At 44.8% G+C, this 23,835-nt stretch overlaps 1 long non-coding RNA gene across 1 annotated transcript; it reads left to right on the top strand.

The window, feature by feature from the left end:
• The first annotated feature begins 5,053 nt into the window (after positions 1 to 5,053).
• On the top strand, positions 5,054 to 22,436 carry LOC148223554 (uncharacterized). The gene is made up of 3 exons (XR_015804166.1): positions 5,054 to 5,175; positions 6,772 to 6,965; positions 20,665 to 22,436. It is a non-coding gene; the product is annotated as an uncharacterized LOC148223554 (long non-coding RNA).
• Positions 22,437 to 23,835: the final 1,399 nt, after the last annotated feature.

Raw genomic sequence — 23,835 nt, forward strand, 5'->3', positions numbered from 1 at the left:
ATTCCTAACAGTAATTAAGGCATAGCTGAATATCTGTTTAGGTGTTCTAATTTATTGTTATTATTTAATTTTGTGCAAATCAACTTAGATGGTGGGAAGATCAGCAGCTGTTCAATAAACTCCCATGTCAGAAAGATAATTTCTGCTGGCTGAACATCTGTACCTTGGCCTCTGTAACTCATTCTTCCTTTTTTTTCTTTGAAGCTATTTCTAGGTAGCTCTGTGCTAGAATAGTACATAGTAGTGTCATTTAATAAGACACTATATACAATTATAGACTCTAGATGGCTCTTGATGGAAAATTAGCTTTCTTTCTGGACTTTAATACTATCTTCCTTCTTCCACAAAGCCTCTGAGGCTCCAGCCTAGAGCAGCTACCCATGAGTGGAAAGGGCTCTGACCCAGAATTTGGGGAGATGCCCTCAGTGCATGCTGGGCACAGGGAGGCACTCCAGACACCCCATGCACAGCTGACCAGCAGGTCACAGAGGAGCCAGGACTGGGCAAAGGCTCACATGCAGGGATGTGGAAATATGAATTTTAGAAATAGCCTTACAAGAAAAAAAAGCAACCCTTGTTGAATTAGGGTATTGAATTATCTCTCTTTCCACCCTGCCCTATCTAGTCTTAGACTGTGAGAAGGGAGGGGATCCTTTTTTCCTGTGTGTTCAGTGAAGGATTTCAGAGTTTCACATGAGAGGCTTGGTTTGGAAATACCAAAAGTGCTCAAACACTACGGCTGCAGAGCACTCAGCTCGCAGGAAGATAAAGGAGTTCACCCTCAGCAAAAGCTGTGCCACAGGGATGACTGCCTTTCACTCATGGGTGTATTTCTAAGGAAAAATCAGGGAAAATTTTTGTTCTGTCCTTACATCACACCAGCCAGGTGTCCTGCAGAGACATGCTCTTCTGCCTTTCGCTTCCTGCACCAGCTACACAAATCCCTGCATGATCCCAAGTGTTTAATGGGGACTTCCCTGCTGATTGCTTGGTGGTGCTATGGCTTAGCAGGGTAAGGAGGTCAGTACTGGTGGTTTCCTTTCCCTCTCTCTGCTTACAACATGCTCCATTTTCAGTGACAATGAGCACCCTCATCCCAGTCCCCACTGAATCATATGGGAAATGAGAGGGAATGTTGGGGCTGATGTGGGGCCATGGTGATGCTGGAGGGAAACACCTCCATGGTGGGGCCACCATCCTCCTATTACAAAGAGTATATGTCACCCAAAGAGGGGACAAAGGCATGGGTTGGGGCACTTTATGAAACCTTTCCCTAAATGAAAACCTAAAACAAGGAAAGTCATGGTTATGCCAAGTCTGTGTGATCTGCAAATCAGGGAGAGGGAAAAGAAAACAACAAAAGGACACAGACACCCCAGCAGTGGCCTGCAGGGATTTCATGAGCTGGCACCAGGCCAAGCAAGATGTCCCAGGAGCACGGTGGAGGACACACCCCACAGTGGCTTCCACAGCCCAAACACAGCCAGGCCAGTGCAGGGGTAGCACAGGCATGCAAGCAGGCAGAGCTTGGCTCCCCTAACCCACTGCTGCCCCTTGGACTGTCTGAACAAGCAGCACCAGAGCTCAGCATCCTCCTGGCCCCTGCTCCTCTCCTACCCATCTTCTGTCCTGCTGCCACAATGGGGTGACACCTCCTGCACAGGACTTGGTGACTGAAGGGTGGCCAGGGAGGACATAAAGTATGGGAAAATTGGGGAGGGGATGCAGAGAAGAGAGAAACCTGGCAATGTGGGGGGAAACCTGGAAATGAGTGGTGATCCTAACCAGCAGCAGTGCTGATCTGTTCTGAGATAACCAAAAACCCAATGGCAAATTAACTCCCTCCTTTTGTGATTTTTTTTTGAGACCTCAGTGCCTTTGAATATGTTTGTGAAGCAAAGACCAAGCCATGGGAGATCCCAGACAGGGGGGCTAAAGACTAACACGTAAGAAAGAGGCACAGAGTTCCTTCAGTACAAAAACAGGATCACAACAGCAACAAGAACAACAAAACCCCCTTGGTTCTGGCTCCAGAGTTGAACCTCTGTGTTGTAATGCTGAAGTGAGAGTCAAATTTAGGATGTGCTTCTGCTTTCTTTACTTGATCCCAGACCTGTGCCCACCCCAAACCGTGATGTTGATTTTCCAGCACCTCAGAGACCTGATTTGCCCAGCCCAACCTCCCCTTGTGCACTACACTTTAATATTTCTGGTGAGTAGCCACCTGTGAAGGCCTGGAATCAGCCCACTGTGGAGATGAACAAAGATCTGGGCAGAGTTTAGGACCTGCCCCAGTGCTGGGTGTCTCCATCCTTGCACATCTACTTGTTCAGCAAAATGGGCTGGGAGGAAAAGTGGTGCTCTTTGGCTAAAAATACCTTGTTAAGCCCTGACTCCCTCAGGGGATTATATCCAGAATAGCTTGGAGATCCATCTTCCACAGTTTAGTGCAAGTAATACCTAAGGATCTCTTTGAGAAAAATAAAAATTCAGTTTAGAGACTCTGGATTTTCCAAAGAACCTCAAAGAGGCCTCCAGGTTTTTACCCTATCCTTACAATTTTGTTAAAAATAGAAGGGACTGTTCAGTGTTAGGTGCCCTGCACAAAAAAAATCCGAGATATCTTCTCTAAAGTTAGAGAGCTAGAAATCAAGAATCTAAATCTGTTTCTCAATCCCCTACCAGTAAATGGCCCAAATGTCCAGAAGTGCTGAGCAGTCGTGGCTCACATGGCAGAGCCAAGACAGTGCTATGCAGTCTGGCAGCAAAATGAAGTGAGCCACAAACCTGGAAGCCCAAATGACCCATTTTTTTACAAACCATGGTTTCCTGACCTGATTGTTCACGACTGCAAAAAAATTCATGTGTGGATCCAAAGCTTGCATCTTAAAAAAAAAAAAATCAGGCTGGAAAATTCGCCATGAGAATGTGAAGAGAGAGGGTTGAGGTTTCTCCCCCCTCCAAGATGACTAATGAGAAGCTTTCAGGACACCGACAGAAAGAACTAAGAAAAACAGCAGTGATGTGCCACAGCAGTCCCATTGCACACAAGTGATGCACAGCAGTAACCCACAACCCTCCTTTAGGGGCTGGGAGGGAGCAGGTGGCAAATGAGCCAATGTTTTGATGCTGTAAAAGCTCTCAAGTGGAGCAGCAGTCATCAGGCTCCAAGAATACCAGCAGCCTCCCTCCAGCACAGCAGAGACAGTGAGGGCTCTTGCCTGCAGGCTGTTGAAGCACACACAACACGTTTAAGATCCCTGAGATAAGTAAACCTGACAATGCCATGTTTTGACTGGAAAGAAGCCTCCAGCATTAGAAGGAGAAGTGGTGAAAGGATGAATTGCCTTCTTCCACATCCTCCCCATCCTGTAATCTGTGCAAATTTTGGGAGCCACGTGTAAATTTTAATATGCTGTAAAATCAGAAGAAACAAAAGCCTGAACTACTTGAGAAATGGGACAAAGGCCCTTTTCAAATCAAACAAGGGAGAAATCACAATACAATTTCTGAGAGGATCAAAGGAATATTTATGTCACCCTTATGATGTGCACTAAGAATTCTTTTGGGAAGCCCTTGTGAGTCACTGCAACTGGCCATCTGGCTGCCATGATTAATGTTTTTCCAGATATATCCCTTACCAGGATTGGATGCTGTTTTATCTATGAGCACTGAGGCAAAACAAGCCTTTCCAGAAATACTGTCGACCACACAAAGAAACAACTAGAATCCTACACGTGCACTTGCTCAACCATCTGTACTACAGACTCTTGAGAGTCTTCCTCAATACTCAGGGCCTCTCAAGTACTTCAGCCTGACAAGTCCAGCTATAAGAGGGAGGAGAGATCAGCTGCTGTAACAGTTCATGCTGTAGAGAGAGGCAGGAGGGGAGTGTGTGAAGATGAAAGAGTCTCAGGAACCACAGAACCACAGACTACTTGAGGCTGGAAGGCACCTCTGGAGGTCTTCTGGTCCAGCCACCCTTGCTCAAGCAGAATCACTCAGGACCGGTTGCCCAGGACCATGTCCAGATGACTTTTGGATATTTCCAGGAAGGGAGACTCTACACCCCCTCTTGGCCACCTGTGGCAGTGCTCAGTCAGCCTCATATTAAAACAGCTTCCCAGGACACGTCTGTCACCTGAGCTAAGCATCAGGTGGCCAAAAAGTTGTCCCAGTACCACAGACAGATAGGATATGTGCCCTCAGGTTTCACTGAGATTGTCAGCTGGAGGAGAACAGCAAACTCTGGTTCCTTTCTAGGTTTGAGGGGACTGTACCCCTTGGACAGGTATTTCTTGCAAACCATTAGGCATAAGCTACTCCCTGTGTTGCCCTGTTTTATCCATTCTCTTTTTCTGGTTCCCTGTTAGCTGAAGCAGATCTCCCACCTCTGTTTCCCAGCAGACAAACAGACCTCCAGCTCCATTCCCACTCTCCCTCTGTGCTTCTGCTTTTACTGCCCTTCTTCAGTTTGCCTTCTTCCCCAGTTTGGCCACCAGTCAGCCTTCCACTGATTCAGCTTCACGTTTAACCACCTGCTCCCATTCACCACCTTTGTGCTGCTTGATTCATGCTCTGACAGCACAGTCAAACGCTCCAGAAGACAAGAGCTGTCAAAGATCCTGCTTTCTGGTCCTTTTTAGCATCCCCTACCTCTGTGACAACAGCAGCTGACTGCTCTTCCTCTGCACAAGAAATAGCACATGAGTCATCTGGGGAGGATAAATTAGGACCATCCCTGAAATACCCTGCCTGGCCGTAGGGCTGAGCTTTCTGCCAGACCTCAGCGCCACAGGCAGAGCATGACAACATCCCAATAAAGATAATAATTAATTGACAATCTTTCACACTCTGAACCTCTGGATTTGCACAGCTTCCTGATTCCAGGAAGCCTGGATCTTAGCAATGCCCACACCATCTGTCTTCTGTCTGCAGAAGAATTTATGCCTGTTTTCAGAGGCCAGCAAGGAAACTGGGTCTGTTTAGCATTCTCACCTAGTTACAGTCAGTACGGTCTGTGCTGCTACTGCAAACAAATATGTGCCTCTTGCCTAGACTTCAGGGAAGATGCTGTGTGCCAATTTTTTATTTTTAAAAAAAATATTCCATTGAAAAACATGATTACTTCAAATCCGGGGAATATTTCATGCAGACTTCCGACTGCCTTAATTGGTAAATAATGCTGCTTGTGCCTTGTTTATTGTTTATTGTTTGGTGCAATGTCTTTTACGGCAAGAACTGGCAACAATGCTTTAAATGCTTGATCCAGAGGGAAGTGGGAAGTTTCTAGCCTCACACCTAAGCCTGACCCCCCTCTCTATCATGTTTTTTCCTCTGTACTGCCTAACACGCTGGGAGTGCTCTCACATTACAGGCTTTCCTGACGAATAGGTCAGGCAGGAGTGCGGGAACCACGAGCCAGTGGAAAGGATTTGGGATGGAATACCAGAGAACTGAGTCAGCCCATTCCTGCCTCCCACTTCAAGTAAACCTCTTCTCTTGGCTGCCTCTCAGCTTCTTCATATAAGCAAAATATGGATCACAGCCTTCTCTGCTCCTAGCCAGGTGCATGGAGCTGCAGGGATGAAAACTGTCTGCTGGCCAGTGACCCGTGACTGGGAACACTGCAGTCCTCTGCACTCAGAAATTCAAGGAAATTTGGGGGAGAGATGAAAGCAGAAGCAGGAGGTCCCCAGAAGTTTGGGCCCTGGTGGCAGGCAGCAGGGTGGGAGAGGATGAGAGAGCAAGGGAAGGAAGGAGAATGGGAAGCACAGAGCAGAGGGAGAGTGGGACAAGCAGGAGACAACACGTCACATCCACAGGCATCTGAGACACTGTGGCTGTTCTTATAAACAGCGGCTAAAGGGAGCAATTATAAAGGGGAGCAAGATCAACAGAGGTCAGGAAAGGGAAGGAACCTCAGTTGTTCACGCAGGAGCCAGTGTAGGACTGGTTTTGATTGTGAATTTTCTCATTCTTTATCCCATTTGGTTTTTAAAAATCGTGTCCTCATGATTTCCCCTGGGAAAGCAGTCAACAATACAGCAGCTGATGGAACATCTTTCCTGAGACTGAGACTAAACTTTCCTTTTGTGTATCCTCTGTCCCAGCCTTTGACTCCTCGTTGCTGGTGATGTGCCATGTGAAACACTGCCCCCTTTGCCTGTGCCTTAACACACTGAAATGCCAGCAGGCTGGTCCAGCCTCACACTGCTGCCTTCTCCAGCCCCTCCTCTTCCAACAAAACGATGCTGATGTCACTTCTCATCCATCTCTTCTGCTCAGCCAGACAGGGAGCCCAGGGACAGCAGTGCAAGAAGCCTGGCTGTGGTATTTCCATCACACATCACTGTGCTTATAAACGGATGGTACCACCATTGACATGATGTTTTCTAACCTGAACAGTTGGCTGAATTCTCTTCCTTTTTTTCCCTATCACAGGCAAAAATTGGCTTCTGTCTTTTACTATCAAGCATGAATACCCAGCCTGTAACCTAAAGACACATTAGGAATGAAAAGGCAGCAAATGAAGGTGGTCTTTTGCTCAGAGTTTCTAACCTTCATCTACCTTGCACCAAGACAAAAAGCTCCCCTCTAGCAATTTCTGGGGGTTAGTTTAGCAGTCGTATTTCTGTGCCTGTTTTTAATCTTCCTTGACACTTCTGCAGCAATGCACATGCCCTGAAGACTTAACTTGTCCCAGCTGAGCTGTTTCAGAGCTCATAATGTGAAAACAGGATAAAAAAAACCTGTTGTCTCCCTTGACAGTGCAGGCTCGCTGCAGCCCCTGATGAAAGCACGAAGTGTACAAAGAGATGTCCAGCCAACTGACTGACTGCCTCAGCTGGGGACTAGCCAGAACTAGGAGTAAACATTTGGGCTGGAGATTAGAAAATCTACACTGTGAAGGATGTTACAGGCCATTGTCTGGGATACCGCCCCTGGTGTTTAGGAGAGATGAGGTAAGTAACTGAAACGGGGAAAGTAAAGTAAAAATAAAGGTGTCCCAAGAAAGGTCCTAATCTGATTAATGTTGTGTTTGGCTCCTGATTCCCTTCTTCTCTTTCAGTGTGTCGGGTGATGGGTTAAGGGATGGGAACCTGATCCTGAGAGCTCCTTTTGGCAGAGGAGATCAGGGCGGGATTTTAGTGAGCATGTTCTGTGAGGTGTAGGGATTTTTTGCTTCCATGAGAAGGAGCAGGAGGGAAAAGAGGGAGAGCTTGTGCCTGGTCAGCCCTCACCAGACTCCTCTCCTCCCTCTGCTCTTGCACACTTGGCCACCCTCGGCGGGGAGAGATAAAGAGAGCAGGAGAGAGACAGCTCATTTCCCAACACTTGTTTCATTCAAACAGCCTTATTTTTGGTAATGTTACACCAAAGCTGCAAACAGCTCAAGTGGTGGATGGTGTTAAAACTCTGTCCTGGGCATGTTCCCAGCTGGAAAGCTATCACAGGACTCCAGCCCACCAGGGAGACAGCAACGTCGGCATGGCAGCGCTGGAGCAGAGCAGCGCCTCAGCCGCCCTGCAGCCTGTCCCAGACAGGGACCAGGGCCAGGTGCCCCAGGGGAAGGGACAAAACACCCCCGCAGCCCTGTTTGCACAGCATCATGCAGGGAGGGAAGCCCTGCCCTGTCAGGCACTGTGCTGAAGGCCCTTGGGACACCACTCTAGCCAGCACAGCCACTGGTGCAGCTTGGTGGCCAAAAGCAGGTAGGCTCTGGCCCTAGGTGTGAGCAAAATTGCTGGAAAAGGGTCAAAATTGAGCAGAGGCTCTCCCAGTGATATTGGTACTGCTCCTAGTGGGAGCCCTGATGATTCTGGACAAGTTGCCCAGAGCAGCTGTGGCTGCCCCATCCCTGGCAGTGTTCCAGGCCAGGTTGGATGGGGCTCTGAGAAACCTGGGATAGTGGAAGGTGTCCCTGCCCATGGCAGGGGGTTGTAACCAGGTGATTGCTAAGGTCCCTTCCATCCCTTAACATTCCGATTCTGTGAGTCTATGATGTCTGAGGACCAGGTCATTCTCCAATAACTTGACAGACCCGTGGCTGTTTCCATGGTAGGGATGTTACAGAAACTGTAATTCTGGCTGGCCAAAAATGAGAACTGCAGTGTGAACTCCCTACCTTCTTATCAGCCTCAGGTGACCAGGCAGGATCTCTTCTGCCTCTCAGAGTTTATAGCTTGTACAGTACAGTAGGTCACCTCTTCACCATGTGCTTCTCTTCCTTTATGCCCTTTTCTGCCCATCCCTTCCACATTAGCTTTGAGGAATTCAGTTTCATTCCCAACTCCCTCAAAGGCCTAATCATGGAGTGCAGTCATGGGCTCCAAACTACAGTCTCTCTTGGGTCAAGGCTGTCTCCTGCGTTGATGTGGCACTTTTCCCTCCATCTCACACAGAAAACAGCCCTTTTAGCAGAAACTCAATATGTGAGAAATACCACATCGACTCTGCTAAAATATGACCACCTCTTAAGTGCAGACATAAAGACAAGCAGAGGTGTGAACAGAGCTACAAACACCGAACAAAAACTTTGAACCCAGATCCCATGGGTTCTAAGAAACCATGTTTTCAATGTGTGTAATAAACAGCAATCCTTCCATTTTGAGCACTATGTATAGCAAGTAGAAAAACACATAATTCCAGGACAACAACTACAGTGAGAACATTTCCCAGAGTTTTAGATCAGAGGAGAAGTTGCTATAGGGCATTGGCTGTGCACACATCAAGTATCCTTATCCCCTTATCACTTAAAACCTCATTCAGGGCATTAGTGCTGGCCCAAGTTCCCTAGGCAGCCTGTTAATTATTATTTAACTAGAAATCTATTTAGCTCTTGAGGTTGTAGAAAATATATTTAATAAGGTTTATGTAGGCTCATTTGTGTGATTACAGGTAACTTTGGCCAAGCACAGTTTGGTCTTACAAATCCAAGATCACAGCTGAGCAGCCAGTGAAATTTATCCTCACTGGCCCCAAACATCCCCTCACAACTTGGCACATTTGGTGTAAGGAAAAAAACATTAAAAAAAATTATGTTTTCACAAGTTCTGTGAAAACTGGCAGCTGAATAAAGGAAATGCCCCCAAATTAAAGTGCCAGTGTAGAAGGCAAACAGAGCTCAGTTATGTACTCTAATCTAGTGGCATCCAGCTGGTCAGGCAAGGCATGCACAGTTTTAGCCTTGATGGTGTCTGTGTCACAGCTCTCTGAGCAAGAGGGTGGGCAAAGGGCCCAAATCCTTAAGAAGCAGGCTCATCAGCTCTGACACTTGTGGAACATTTGTGGCACTGGTGTCCATCTGAGAGGAAATCACTGAAACCTCCGGATTTCCACATCCTTAAGGTTCCTACCAGCTTTGGGAGAGTGGGTAAAAAAAGGGCTAAAAATACTGTCAGATTAGGAGAAAAGAATGGTTGGAGTCAGGCTGAACCTTTGATGATCATCTAGTCCAACCCCCCTGCTACAGTCAGAGACATTTCCATTAAACCAGGCTGATCTCCTCCAAGAATGGGGCATCCACAGCTTCCCTGGAAAAATATGAATATTGTGTTGGAAACAAACAGAAGCTGTGGACTTCCTCTCGCTGCAGGACAAGCATGGGACAAAGCCTGCCTGGAAAAATTTCCCTCCTACCACTTGATGCTCTTTGCCAGCTGTGCAGCTTTTGTGAGGCTCTTTGGATCTCCATAATGTTTAGACTTGCAGATACCCCAAAAGCTTTCTTTACAAAACCAATTTATATCAATTCAGTGTTGCTGTATCTGCAGAACTCACTGTGAGCACCACACAGTAGTTTCCACATTAGAATTAGTTAAATTTTAAGTTACAATATTGAAAGTGAAGGTAAAAGTAAGAGTATTTTTAATAAGAAACAAAAATTCAAACTGACGAGAGCTGATGTCATTGCCTGCTGCCATTTCATCCTGGTCTCCTGAGGTGACAAGGCCTAAGAGGTCTGGCAGCTGTCCCCTAATCACTTTTAAGCTCATGGCTCAGAATTCACCAGCTTTGAGGAGCAATGGGTCATGCCAGTGCCCAGACCTCCTTGGGCACTGTGTCTATTCCTGATGCACATGCTTTGTCATCTGACAATGGCTGGGAGGTTGCATATCCCTTTCCTGCTGGTGTGCCCAGCAGAAAATGCCTGGAATACAGAGCAGCTGGAGTTCCTGCTGTCCAAAAAGGGGGGAAAAATAAGCAAAAGAAAAAGGAGCACTGTGTTTCCATCTCCTGTTCACATCTTTGACATCTCTGCATAGGAGTGAATTCCACAGATGGAATTACAATATATAGCTCAAGAACTCCTCTCCAGAAGTACACTATCAATTCACACAGTTTTGTTGTGCAGTCTTGCTGGTTGTCACTTGAGAAAAAGCTGACCAAAAGGCAGGAGTGACTGAGTTTTGCTGCTCAAGGACTGAGGGCCAATGTTTGTTTCAAAGGTGGCACTGAGGAGCTCAAAGCATCCCCTTCAAACACTCACAGTCCCAGGGAAGCCCTGTGGCCGTGGCCAGAAGAGAATTTTGCCTTTTTTTTTCCTGGATCCCTGGTGAGCAGGGCAGGTTCAATGGGGGCTTTTCCCACCTCCCTCCCAAAACAGAGGCTCCTGGCTGTGCTTTTACAGTAACCACCCCTCCACATGACCATGCATTTTTCCTCTTCTCCATACAGTGTCAGCTTTCCCTGCACTAGCATCTATATTACATCTACACAAGTATTTTTGATATTTATAGCTATGACCTTCCTCTTTGTTTTATGCTTTCTTTTTCAGTATTTGTTCAGGGATATGTCAACAGGCAAAAGGCCAAGTAATTGCTCCATCCCCAAAATGGGGTATGCTTGTTCAGAAATATTCTCAGCTATATTTTCTACAGGCTAACTAAATCACACACTCTTCAGAAGGCAAAAGTAGCTTTGTTTCAGTGGGTAAAGGACATTGCAGATATGAAAACTAATGGGGAATATGTTTCTGGGGTGGGTGGGGGGAGGAGAAAGTTCTATTTCTTCAAAATCTTAGAGTGTCTAGTTTCCGTGACTGAGTTTTAAATGTATTGCAGAAGGATAAATGGAGAGTGAAAGATTACCTAGCCCCTAATTTTTCCTGTGTTTATATCTGGGTTTTATGTTATAGTCAGTACTCCTAAGCCTATTTGAAAATTAATCTCCAGTGAACAGGTGAATAGATAATGGAGTGGTGATTCCTCTGTCTCCATTTATCTTTTCACTTACAGAGTTAATTGAAAATAGGAACTCACTCAGTACCATTTTTCAAGGCACACATTATTAGAAAGCACTGGTGTCATGCAGCAATTTGTCTTTTGGTTCACCAGCACTTCATAAAGGCTACGATTTACAGAATACACAAGCCCTTAGCTTTGCACCGAGACCAGAACTGACAGAATAATGTAACTGTCTGTCTTCACATTTATCACACTTCCCTTAAGTTAAAAATCCCTTCCCACCAAACCTGACATCATCCTTTATTTTTCCTTTGGGTTTTGGTCTGTCACACAATGTCCAGGAATACAAACACTGTACTTTTAAATTATCATTTAAATCTTATTGATGTAAGAAATAGGAAGCTGCAAAACTCTACACAGACAAAACTGAGGGGGGAAAAGGGTGTTTATAAAGACCTACTGTATTGGTGCTCCTGCCTTTCTTAACTCACTTTTCCCATCTAGAACTAAAAAGGCAGCATTCCATCTCAAAGTGACAATCCCAATGGATCAAAGGGCATGAAGGAAGCAACTGGTAGGTGACTGGAAGAGAGAGACACATCCACACAGCCTTCTTTCTGCTTCCTCCCCTTGTCCTCACCTGCTGCCATGCATTGTAAGGCAGTAGCTGAGCACCAAATCAAGAGCAAGAGATATCAAGGCATAAGTGATTTCAGAAATTCAGAATGGATGGCAATCCTAGCTCAGGGAATAATCCTGCAGGGAGTGATCCACTGTAAAAAGCACATTGCAAACCAAGAGCAGAACCTTGAGGATGAGGTGGTGCCTAAACATGAATTGCCTTTATAAATCTTGTGAAACCTCAGATCATGACTGAAAATGGCTAAGAAGATGATTCACAGCATTTGGCACCTCCACGTGCCTAAGATAAGGCACACAGGTATGCCAGAAACTATATTATTAATTTGTGCTTCCTAAAAGAAAAAATTCAGTAAGAAAACACGGACTTCTGTTTCCAAAGTGTTCAGCTTTCTGTGAAACAAACTTGAGCCCTAACATTGCTACTTCCATAGGAAATTACTTAGGCTACAAGAAAAATAACTGTTGCCAACAAAACACATTGTGTCATAGTTTGTGATTTGAGAAAGGAACAGCCTCAAAACACTTCACAAGATGTAACAATGAAGATAGAGGCAAGTTTTCTTAACACCTGAAATTGCCATTAGACCTTGAAAAGCAAAGCTCCCCTTCTGCAGCCCCTACATTGAAATGCTGGATTTGAACTGGAGCACCTGTAGCACAGATGGATCAAAGAGGATCTCCCCATTCCATGTCCAGTTTTCCCCAGAAGAGTTTAAAGATGTTTTGGAAGAGGGAGATGTAAAGCAAAGTTTTGGCCTCTGCCCTTGCAGGGGTGATACCAATGGGTGGATTATGAAAGTATGGTGTAGGTCTCATCATTGGTGGTGCAGGAAGATGGAGAAAAAGGCTCTGGTGCCTGCATTTAACAACAGACATGCCTCATAGAATAAATATTTTTATCCCTTTCTCAGCTGAAATCTTCATCTTTCTGATCATTAATGATAGTTTTCTTCCTGTTTTGTAGACTAAGGAATACTGCTGCCTTTTTCCAGCTCTTGCCTCTCTTTCTGCTCTTGAACAGTACAGGAACAGAGAAGGAAAAAAAAAAAAAAAAAGCAGCCCTTTCAAATTCAGAAACGAAAACTCCAAAGGCAGAGCCCACCTCAGTGCTAACAAAACCCCTGCCCAAATCTGCCTGTGTATCCTAACCTGAAAAAATGAGTAAATAATACAGTCCTGCCTTCTCACAAAGGCATTATTCAGTCTGCCTCACAAGTCTGCTGGGAGCAACATGGAAATTAAAACATGAAAACACTTTACTTCTGAAGAAATGTTTTAGATTACTAAATCTCAAGGAAATATAATGTTGATCATGATGACATATAAATATCTGTGTGCTCTAGGATGACCCTCCTTGAGCAGGGAGGTTGGCCTAGATGACCCACTGTGACCCCTTCCAACCTGGCCCATCCTGGGGTTCTGGTTGTGACCAAATCTGGCCATGACTGTCAATGATCAGTCCATGACAGCAGCACATTCTTCATTCCTCCACTGATGTAGAATGTGAACTCTCTCCATGCACACACCACAAGGGCCATCACCAGCATCTCCAGGCACTCAAGCCTAGCTTAGACACCCGGACCCAGAGGGGTTCTGGTGGCCCTGGAGGACCTCAGCTTGTCCAGACCCTCCATAATCTCAGCCAAGGTGCCACTAAAATCCGTGAAAATGCTCTCAGCACCTTTCTTTCCATCTGCAGCAGAGGGAATGCTGTTAAGCTGCTCAGCACCATCTTTCCTGTCCTGAAAGACTGTTACAACAGATGGAATCCCAAGTTATGAACTAAGGATTAAATAAACTTAATAGACTGTTATAGGTCAGGTCCATGACTGAGGGAACGTGGGAATGTTACCTGTGTCGGTTTACATATATACACACCAAAAGACAAGAAGGATGATCAGGTATTGGGAAATGTGGGAGCTGCCATGACTTAAATGCCATGGAATAAGGGGTAGATATTGTCCTGGTTTTGGCTGGGATAGGGTTAATTTTCTCCCTAGTAGCTGGAGCAGTGGTGTGGTTTGGGTTCAGGGTGAGAAGAATGTTGATAACACAAGGATGTTTTAGTTGGTGCTGAGCAGTGCTCACTGCAATCAAGAACTTCTCAGTGTCTCATGCTCTGCTAGTGAGCAGGACACAAAGAGCTGGGATGGAGCACAGCCAGGACAGTGCCCTGAGCTGGCCAAAGGGATGTTCCACACCACAGAACGTCGTGGTCAGTGTAGAAACTGGTGGGAGTTGACCAGGGGCCACCCCTGCTCAGGGACGGGCTGGGCTTCAATCAGCAGGGGAGCAACTGTACTGGGAATTACTCGTTTCCCTGGGTTTTATTTATCTCTTGCTTGCATTTTCATTACAATTAGTAATAGTCATAGATTTTACTCAGTTTTCATTATTGACTTGGTCATATCTCAACCCGCAAAGGTCACCTGACAGCATGTCCTTAGGTGGCACAGAAATCATGGGATGAGAAAGAAAGGACCCCACCACTAAAGCCTTTGCATTTCACAAATATTTTGGTCTTGTTTTACGGATGTTTTAGTACACCCACACAACCCAGATGAAGCTGTGGGAATAGCGACAGTGCAGCTTTGGAGCCCAGACCTGGAAAGAGTCCTGAAAAAAGTGAGGAGCCACATCCTGGTTCAGCTGCATGAACTTGCACTGACTCTGTAGGGCCACAGTTTCACAGTTTCACAGTTTATGGTCAGGATGTGACCATAAATAATGGCAATGACAACAGGCATTATATACCCATGATGTAAGCTTAGAGGAGTTAGAACCTTTGTGATTGATGACATAACTAAGCACATTAAGAGGAAACTTTCCATAGGGAAAGGTTGTTCTGTAATTATCCTCTCTGCAGGCATTTTATCTTCCTTTGAAACACCTGGAATTAGACAGGCTTAAAGACAAGGCCCTGGATTCACAAGCTGTGCTGGAATAGACATAATCATTAACAGAGCAACACAGGGTCTTTTCTACTTCATTCCTGTGTGTTATTAAAGTGTGCTAATAGGAAAGGCCATAACTGTTTGATAAAAACCTCCTTTCTTCCAAACCCTGATTCACTGGTTTCAATCAGTTCCTCCTACGAATGAGGAAAATTTCTAACACGGAGATTCCTGTAAAACACCTTTCCTTAGACCTCTTGCCATCTCCTGAGAGCTGATTGCCTCCGAATGAGCTCAGTTTAACCTGCCGAGGGCTTGGCACGGGGTGAAGAAGCACGGGGTGTGATTGTTAATGGCTGTAATGACAGCCGGCCCCGGAGCATCCCGGTGGAGAAGGACAAGGCTCTGCGCAGCCCCGGCAAGAGTGTCATGTGAAGTTTGGAGTTTCTGGATGCCACCTAGAGGATTATCCTTGTCCTAGTGCTCTCTGCAGCTTTTCCTTAGGAAAAGAGCCTTTCCACCTTTCCTAGGTGGTGCAGAGGGTGAGGAACATCTGGTGGGCTCCTGCCAGCTTTGCTCCTATGGGCAGCAGAGCTCACACTGGATGGGCATGTGGAACCACGCAGAAGGATGCAGAACCACCAGTGGGACCTGGCTGGGGCCCTCCTGGGCCCCATCACACCTCATGCTCGTCCCCAGGTGGTGTCTCACACTCTCTTTTCCATCCTGGAGCTCCACCTGCCTCCAGAGAGCCACAAGTAATATTTGGAAATCAACCTATGTACCAGAAGGGTGACCCAGACCTGGCCCTCTCTGGTTGAATTTCCTGTGGCTCTGGGCCAGGTGTTTGCAGGATGCTGGTTCAGAGCCACTAAGGGCAGGGAATAAGACTTCTAAATGATGCAGGAGCCAGCCCACCTCTTTGGCCTTCTGCTTAGGTGTGTAATCAGTGTCATCAGCTGCAGAACTGACACTTGGCTTCCACCTAGGAGGAGGGAGCCCCATCCCTCAGTATCTGAGTTTTCCAGGGCAGTTTTCTGAGCAGAAGCACCCAAGTGCAAACACTGCCCTGTCCCTGACAAGCTCTTGATACCGAAACCACTTGGAGACATTCTCAGAGCAGGCACTTGGTGTGTGATTGTGAGGGGATGCCCAGAGCTCAGGTGGATGAGATACAGCCCTGCAGAGATACCATGGAGTGGTGATGATTCCAGCCACACCTGGATTTGTGTTTGCTGTGACTGGAGCACCCTTTGAGGTCTTGAGGACCAAAGCTGAAGCTTCTGCAGGAACTCAGCCTGACTGCATGGTCTGGAGACAAATCACCAGCTGATGCCTCTCAGCTCTGTTCCCAGACTTTATGCCCTTTAGAATTCAGTAGCACAACAAATCCGGAATTTGGCTGTTTGCTAATATTTCTCTGAGACTTTTTTTTAAGACCATCCACTGCTTGTGAGGAGAGGCTGAATTTTTTTAATCCAGGGAGAGAGAAAGAATTGAATGACCTTTAAGATATATTTTTAACCTCTTCCAGAAATTTAAGACCCGGTATTAGTATGTGAATGTGTTTGGTACATTTATGCCCTTCTGATCTAGGTAGCCTGCAAAATGTCTGGATTTTCTCTGTCTTGTTATGTCCCCACCTTACCTGCCAGAGGAGGAGGTAAAAACCTCATCTCTTCTGTCCCCATGGCAGCCTCTGGGAAATAGGAAATCTACCTACTGGTTGTCTGCATGAGATTGGCCATTGTAGGAAAGGCAGTGTTTTTGTTGACTGTGACCATTTCTCAGGCAAGAATTGCTTAAAGAAAAGGGAATGAAAATACCAGGCAAGAATCAGGTGACTGCCCAGATCATCTCCAACTTCCAACTTGGCTGACACTGCAAAATAAATTGTGGTAAAACCAGTCAGGACAGAGACACCACCTCAACTGTAAATTAAATCTGTCTTCTGTACTTCACTGGTGGCCATCAGGCTCTGTTGTCATGGAAGTCTTTTTTTCAGGCCCTTTCCCTTGTTTAAGGTGATGGTCGTGGTGGTTTTTCTCCAGGTATGACTTCTGTGCTGTCTGGTTTTTGCTGCTCTACCTCAAAGGACATTTTTCACTTCCTTTTTGGCTTTTTGCTTGCTTGTAGGTTTGGCTGTGGGCATCTTTTCCCAAGTAGAATAAGGAACAAGTTCAGCCATCTAAAGCAGAAACTAGAGAAAGCAGCCAGGTCTCCTGCTAACTTCAGCTTGGATTTTGCACTCAGTGAAAACATCCAGGAATTTTAAGGGCAAATCGATCTTAAATTTGGCTGGGTGGCAGGAGGGGCTAAGTTTTCAAATGTCTCTCACCAGGTTGTGCTGCCAGGAGTGGGTTTCAGCACAATGAAAAAAGCTCTAGTTCCCAGTATTCTGCATGCTGAGCTCTTCTGAGCATCTGGCCCCTTGTTTGCTCTTCTCAGTGGGGTTTGAACTGCTTTGAAAATCTCGTCCCATACATTAGATTTCCCTTGTCTATAGGAAAGGAAAGCAGGCTTTGGTTTATCCAAAGGGAGGTTTTCAAGACAGAGATCAAGGACTTTCATTTGGGAGTTTCGTGTAAGACAGCAGCTTGAAATTTTCTAGAATATAATTGAAGCTCAAGTTGCAGGAAAAACATTCTGAGCAGTGATGTTGATCTCAGACTAATTTGCTGCTTGAGAATACGAAACTTAATTGCTAGCAAGAGGTACTGGAAGAGGTTGGAGATTAATAAAGAGTGGAACATTGCACACTGGAGAGCAGAACAATGCTATTTAATGAGTGCTCTTTTCTTCTCCAAAGCACTTTACAGCCATTAACTAATTAACAGTATAATTTGCAGGTAGGAGTACAAAAGTGTAATTCAGAGCACAATGTGGTGATGGTTTCAGGGGAACTGCTGTTCAATTGTAAATCTCTCACTAGGTGTGTGGGAGTAAATTATGCAGATATTTCCAGGGGATATTTTTCTTCCGTTTTGTTTTCCCCAGGCAAGAAACATTTCATCAGGGGATGTAGAAACCGAAATACCACACTGCACAGTTTAACACTTTCTCACGTGTGTTTTCATAAGAGAAAGCACTTTAGTCTAGCAACCAGTCCTCTTGTCCCCGAGGACTGTAGGTGTGCAAGATGGGCTAGGAAAATCATTTGCAGCCTTCTCTTTTGGTGAGGCCTGGAGATGAGGTCTCTTAATCCTTCTCTGACACACGCAGATCCTGCTCACTGCCAGCTGAAGGGGACATGGGATGTAATTTGGCGTCACCGTGTGCCTTTGGGCACAACTAAAGTAATTCAGGCAAAAGTGGGCCAGGGAAAGTCACACCTACAGGCAGGGTCTGACCCCATGATTCCACCCCTCTGCTCACCTTCTGCCATCCCATAAGGGAAGGATACTTTGGGATTAGGGGAATTTGATCCTGGTTATCTGTGCTCTGCTCTGGTCAATAAGAACATTGTAATGCATTACACTGAGATCCAACAATGTGCTTTTAATTTAGGCTTCCAAAGGCAGCAATAAATAAATATCGATATATTAGAACCCAGCCATGGGGTTTTGTGGACATTGGAGCCTCCAGAGTGGAAGAAACAGAGTTTTTACTGCTGTTTTTGACTCCTCAGTCATGCAGAGAAACAACCAGTACAAAAGTAGGCTTTTCCTTCTACTTCCCAGCCCTTTTATATAGACATATTCCATCTCCATTAGCTCCTTTTTGATGTGGACCCAGAATGGTTCTGCTCTGTTTTCTGGGAGAGTCTCAAATGCAAAAAGCAGGTCCAATGCCGGCTTTTTTCCTTTTTTCTTTTTTTTTTTTCCCCTACCACTGGCAAGGTTGGTGTTCCATGCCAGCTCTTCTCTTCCAACGTTTGTGGCTTGCCTCCGGCTGTTACATTTAGACCTTGGCTCTCCTGGGAGACATTCATAAATCTTTGCCTGCTAAGAGTCAAAGAGAAAATTGGTAAAAATCCTGTGTTTTCATTATGCTGCCTTACTTGTGAAGAGGAGGATCCATGCAAGATGGCTGGGGAGAAAGTGGGGAGGAAAGGAAAGGAAAGGAAAGGAAAGGAAAGGAAAGGAAAGGAAAGGAAAGGAAAGGAAAGGAAAGGAAAGGAAAGGAAAGGAAAGGAAAGGAAAGGAAAGGAAAGGAAAGGAAAGGAAAGGAAAGGAAAGGAAAGGAAAGGAAAGGAAAGGAAAGGAAAGGAAAGGAAAGGAAAGGAAAGGAAAGGAAAGGAAAGGAAAGGAAAGGAAAGGAAAGGAAAGGAAAGGAAAGGAAAGGAAAGGAAAGGAAAGGAAAGGAAAGGAAAGGAAAGGAAAGGAAAGGAAAGGAAAGGAAAGGAAAGGAAAGGAAAGGAAAGGAAAGGAACTCTTTGGGCAGGCTTATTTGAACAACAGAAATCTTTCCCTCCCAGGTCTCTCCAGCCAGGCTTTCCTTCTGGCAGGCTTCCTCACTTATTTGTGCTAGTGCAAGTGCTCTTTGGGGTTCCTTAGGCAAACCAACCAATTCCCATGGGCTCTGTGTGGCATCTTAAATGGAGGCTACACTATCTAAACATGGCTCTGGGGAACCTGCATCCTCCTGACTGCTCAGTTTTAAAATCAGGTTTCATCCTGTGGGCACCTGAGCAGTTGGGCTCTTGCTAAAATTCTTCACAGGTAGAAATGTGAATACCAACTCTTTCAGTCTTTTCTGAATTTCATCTGCTAAGCATAATTCCTAATGCATTTCCTTCCCCAAAACAAAATGAAGGCTAGCTATGGAGAAGCCTTTTAAATGGAAGAAAGGAATAGTAAGGATCACATTTGGTAATTTAAACTTTTTTTCCTTACTGCTCCACCAAGAGACTACAGAGGGTTATGGTAACAGCAGGATTAGTTTTTCTACCAAGTTAACAGAGTTAACAGTGCATTCTCCTTGGGATCTCATCCTGCTCCAGAAATTTGACTTAGGGCTAGCTCAGGTACCACTGTGCCATGCAGACACATCCTTAAGGAAGTTGGCTGCAGGAATCTCTCTGCATAAACTTGGCAGTTAGAGCCTACAGAATTCCAGTAGTGCTGCCAGTAATGTTCTGCTTTGAAATTAATGCAAGACTTCATGCTGAGAGGACCTGATAGCTGTTGCCAATTTGACTGTGAAGAAAGCACAGGTTTAAATATCATCCTGAACTGAAATTGAAACAAATCCATTGCTATGAATATAAACAATTTACACCAGGTAAACCCCATGAACTCTAAAGATAAATATTCACCTAGCTTCCATTTCAGCTAGTTCTGCCCTATGACCTGAAAAAAGTGTGTTGGGTTTTTTTGTGCAGGACTGGGAAGCACAGAAGGAATTCATGTGTTATAATCACATTTCTGTAGTTAAGGATGACTTAAGTTTGCACCTGAAACAAAGATTCCACTGCATATATGGATGAAAAGGCAAAGGATGTTCTCCCCATGAGCCACAGTTCACAGTCTGTGAGCAAGGAATTAGTTACAACTCAGTGGTAGTGCAAGCTTCTATGCAGCCCTTGAATTTGCAGTCTGACCTAATAAGCAGAAATAAAGTACCACAGTTCTTCTGATGTTGTTTTACAGCATATTTATTGTTACTTTTAAGGAAGAAGAAACCCTCAGCCCCATTTCTGCAAGGAAGGCACTGCAGCAGTGGATCTCAATGCTGGAGTGAAATTGCTGCATTGCTCATCTTGCATAAGAGGGTCCTAAGGCTTTTGATCTCAACTGGATAAAGGCCAGCACATTTCCTTTGTTTTGCTGGGTATTACATAACTTTATGTGGGACACACTAAAGGTATTAGTTTTGTTCCTTCAGGAGCCGTAGAGAAGTCGAAATTATTTCTTCGACATGAAAATAAGATTTGAGGGATTTCTTGAAAAGCAGCTGTTTTCAGTGTCATACCCTAATTCTGTTTGTGCATTTTCCAGGTTACTACTCAGCAAAGAAGCAAGTCAGAATGAATATGCAAGCTGCTGCAAAGTAGTCAACTTCTTGAAAGCAAGAAGAGATTGGAAATATCTGCCAAGCTTCCCCAGCCTTCAAAAATTGGGTGTGCAGGCTGTGGACACTTAGAGGCATCCCACAGAGCTGTGATCCTGACAGCAGCAGTGACAACAGAAAATACACACACGGGAATGGGGTCAGGCCTAATCAGCTGGAATCCCTTTGGTGAGAAATTATTTGCCTTAACAAGTTTGGACACGGCAGAAATTGGCTAAGACTGCCAGGTGAATGTGCATTAAAAATCACTGTTCATGAGAAAGTGGTACAGTTAAAACAACTGTATATGTGTAATAATGTGCCTGGACAAGTCACTATACAGTTGGGGCCTTCATATTCTCACATGTTTACATACCCACTTTTTTGGATTTAGCAGGGACAACTTAACTAAGTTTCACCTCCCAGCTTTACAAGTTTGGCACACTGGGAAAAAAAATTCCCAACTCTTTCTGTGATTTTTTTTCCAGGTACAACATTTTGTGTTTGCAGCTTTTAAGGGCATTAGATGTCAATGTAAATAATGTAAATGATGTAAATGACGTAAATGGACAAAGGTGAAATTATTTGGGAACATTTCCCTTTATATCAGCAGCCATTTTAGCCCTGTACGTCTGCCCTATACTCAAGAATTGGGTTGTTTAACTTACATGTTATGTGGAAAATTTGCAGGCATATTCTTGTCTCCTTCAAGTCTTTCCTTTTACTAGCTGGGCCAAATTCAGCCCTTAATTTGGGCTGTGCTGTTCCTCCCAGGTCTATGACTTTGCATAGGAAAAGCAAAGATAAATTTCACCTGTGGATTTGTCCACAGTGGTTTGAAATATCTGCTGCATGTAAGAATGAGGGAGATGATTTAGTTGTCATTTTGTGCTTTATATTCATACTGCTAATCTGTCTGTGAGAAGAGAAAAGGGCATTAATAACACTGAAATCTGAGTGTTGCATTGGCTCCTTTTCCATGGCATTTGTTAACACACGCTTTTCCATCACCTACTTTTTATTTCCCTTTTTTATTCCCCTGACTGGTCGGGATAATTGAAATTTTACAGCACATAATAATCAGCGGGTAAACCAGAAAAAGAAACCTATAAAATATACACTCTAAATTATACAGCTGCATATGGCCTTGAGATGCATGCAGTGTTTAATGAACTGGTTTGGAAAGAGCTCTGTAAATGTCAGGGTTTTAGAGCGACATGAGGTGATGGACTGCTGCTTTTTGTCTCAGATCTAAACAAACTCAGGCTTCTCTTGAGCAGTAAAAATTAACATTCTTGTGTGTGTGTGTGTGTCAGGTGTGTGCACGAGAAGTGATGGAAGCAATACATTATGGGCAACATCATGAGAGTTTACTGTGTTTCTTTTTTTACCATTAAGAGCTATCAGTGTTTAGACATAAATAAAGGAGTTAGTTGGGTTCCCCCCAAATGGCACAGGACAGTGATTTCAGGCTGTTTCTGAACAGACTTCGTGGGCTACAAGCTTTTCAGATTATTGGGATGTAGCATCAAGGCGTGGAGCTGGGCTTTTTGTATATTTGGGTTAATTTTTAAACACTGCTTGTGATTAGAACAGTCTAATCTATTTTTTTTTATAAGTGTGGTCATTTTCTCTAATTAAGAAAAATTGCACCACCGTTTCTCCATGTGTTTGCAATTTTAAAGCAGACCAATGACACTGTGCACCTTTTGGGGTTGTAGCAGGGTTAATTGCAGAATTACTTTCTGACTGAGGTGACATAAGCTGGGCATAAGAGCCCTAAAGTCAGCCATGCACGAGGTTATCATGAAGTCTTTAAGTGAAAAAGGAATGCTTCTCTTTATTAGGGGAAATAATGACTCAGTGCACTGCTGTTCCAAAAAACCAAGAAAGGTATTTTTGTTTTCCATATTATTTCCAAAACACCTCTGTGCTTAAGCCTATATTTAAAAGGAATTCTCTCCTTAAATGTTTTGAAATCATGACACTGAAGTGTCATAGGAATGAGTAAAGCAATTGTTTAAGTTATCAATAACTCAGGTTTTGGTACCAGCGCAGGTTTAGAGTGGAATTTCAGTGTCCTGAGACTGAGAGGTGCAGACCATGGCTGGACACGGGCCTGTCCATGTTTATAGACAGCCTCAGCTGTGGTGGTGACTGAGAGCTCAGGGCTAGGGTAGGAAAGGGTTTCCTGCTGGTTAGAGAAGGTGATGTCTTTCTGCTTGCCAATTAAAGTCATTTTTGCATTAAAAAAATAGATTCATTAATAGTTCCAGAAGAGACAGAATATCGGAGGTGAGGATATAGGGTAACCAAAAGAAGAGGGAAATTCTGTTTTCAACCCAGTGTTTGCAAGTAGTCTCTTACACTTGTATGAGAGGGCCTAACCCTATCCTGGTGTGCACTGACAGCTCCACTGCTCTGTGGTGAAATTGTCTTGATTTACACCAGAGGAGAACTGAAGCTGAAGTTTTGCTCTGGTCCTTTTTGTTACTCTGCTCAGAAAAAATGGACAAGCAGCTGTGTAATGGGCAAATAGCTGTGAACAGCCACTACCTCCTTTCTACATTCAAGGGTTTTAAAAGGGAAAGAAAAATAGTTTCTCCTATAGTTTTCTCTGTGTCACGGCTAAAATCGACAACAAACCTGACAAGTGTCTGAGCTCCATCACCAGCAGGGTGGATAAAGTATATCTGTGTTTGGTTCCCACGCTGCTAGAGAAACTGTGAAACATGGAACATTTTGTTATTTTGTTCAACTTGCGAATTGCACTTTCTCGTTTAACAGCGTGCACCTGGGAACATGCCAGTATGTAGCAAAGCTGTAATAATAATAATGCTACTTTTTTTGACAGTGAGTGTAACCATTCCCATTCCTGAAATGAGGCAGCAGAGCTGATTAAGAATGCCGTACACCAGAGCCTGGGTCTGCTGCATTCCCTGGGCATCAATTCCCTGGGACATGCCAGCCCAGCCCCACAACAAAGCTGTTGAGGGCTGACCCCTGGCTTTTGGTGGCTTTGTGGCCACTCCTCAAACCCCAAAGTGGCCCTTTCTCATGGTGGCTGTGTTCAGTCTCGGGGTGTTCAGGGCAGGGTGGCAGTGCTGGTGTAAGGTCTG

Source organism: Sturnus vulgaris, chromosome 5 (genome assembly GCF_052056855.1).
Source record: "Sturnus vulgaris isolate bStuVul1 chromosome 5, bStuVul1.hap1, whole genome shotgun sequence".
Lineage (NCBI taxonomy): Eukaryota > Metazoa > Chordata > Aves > Passeriformes > Sturnidae > Sturnus > Sturnus vulgaris.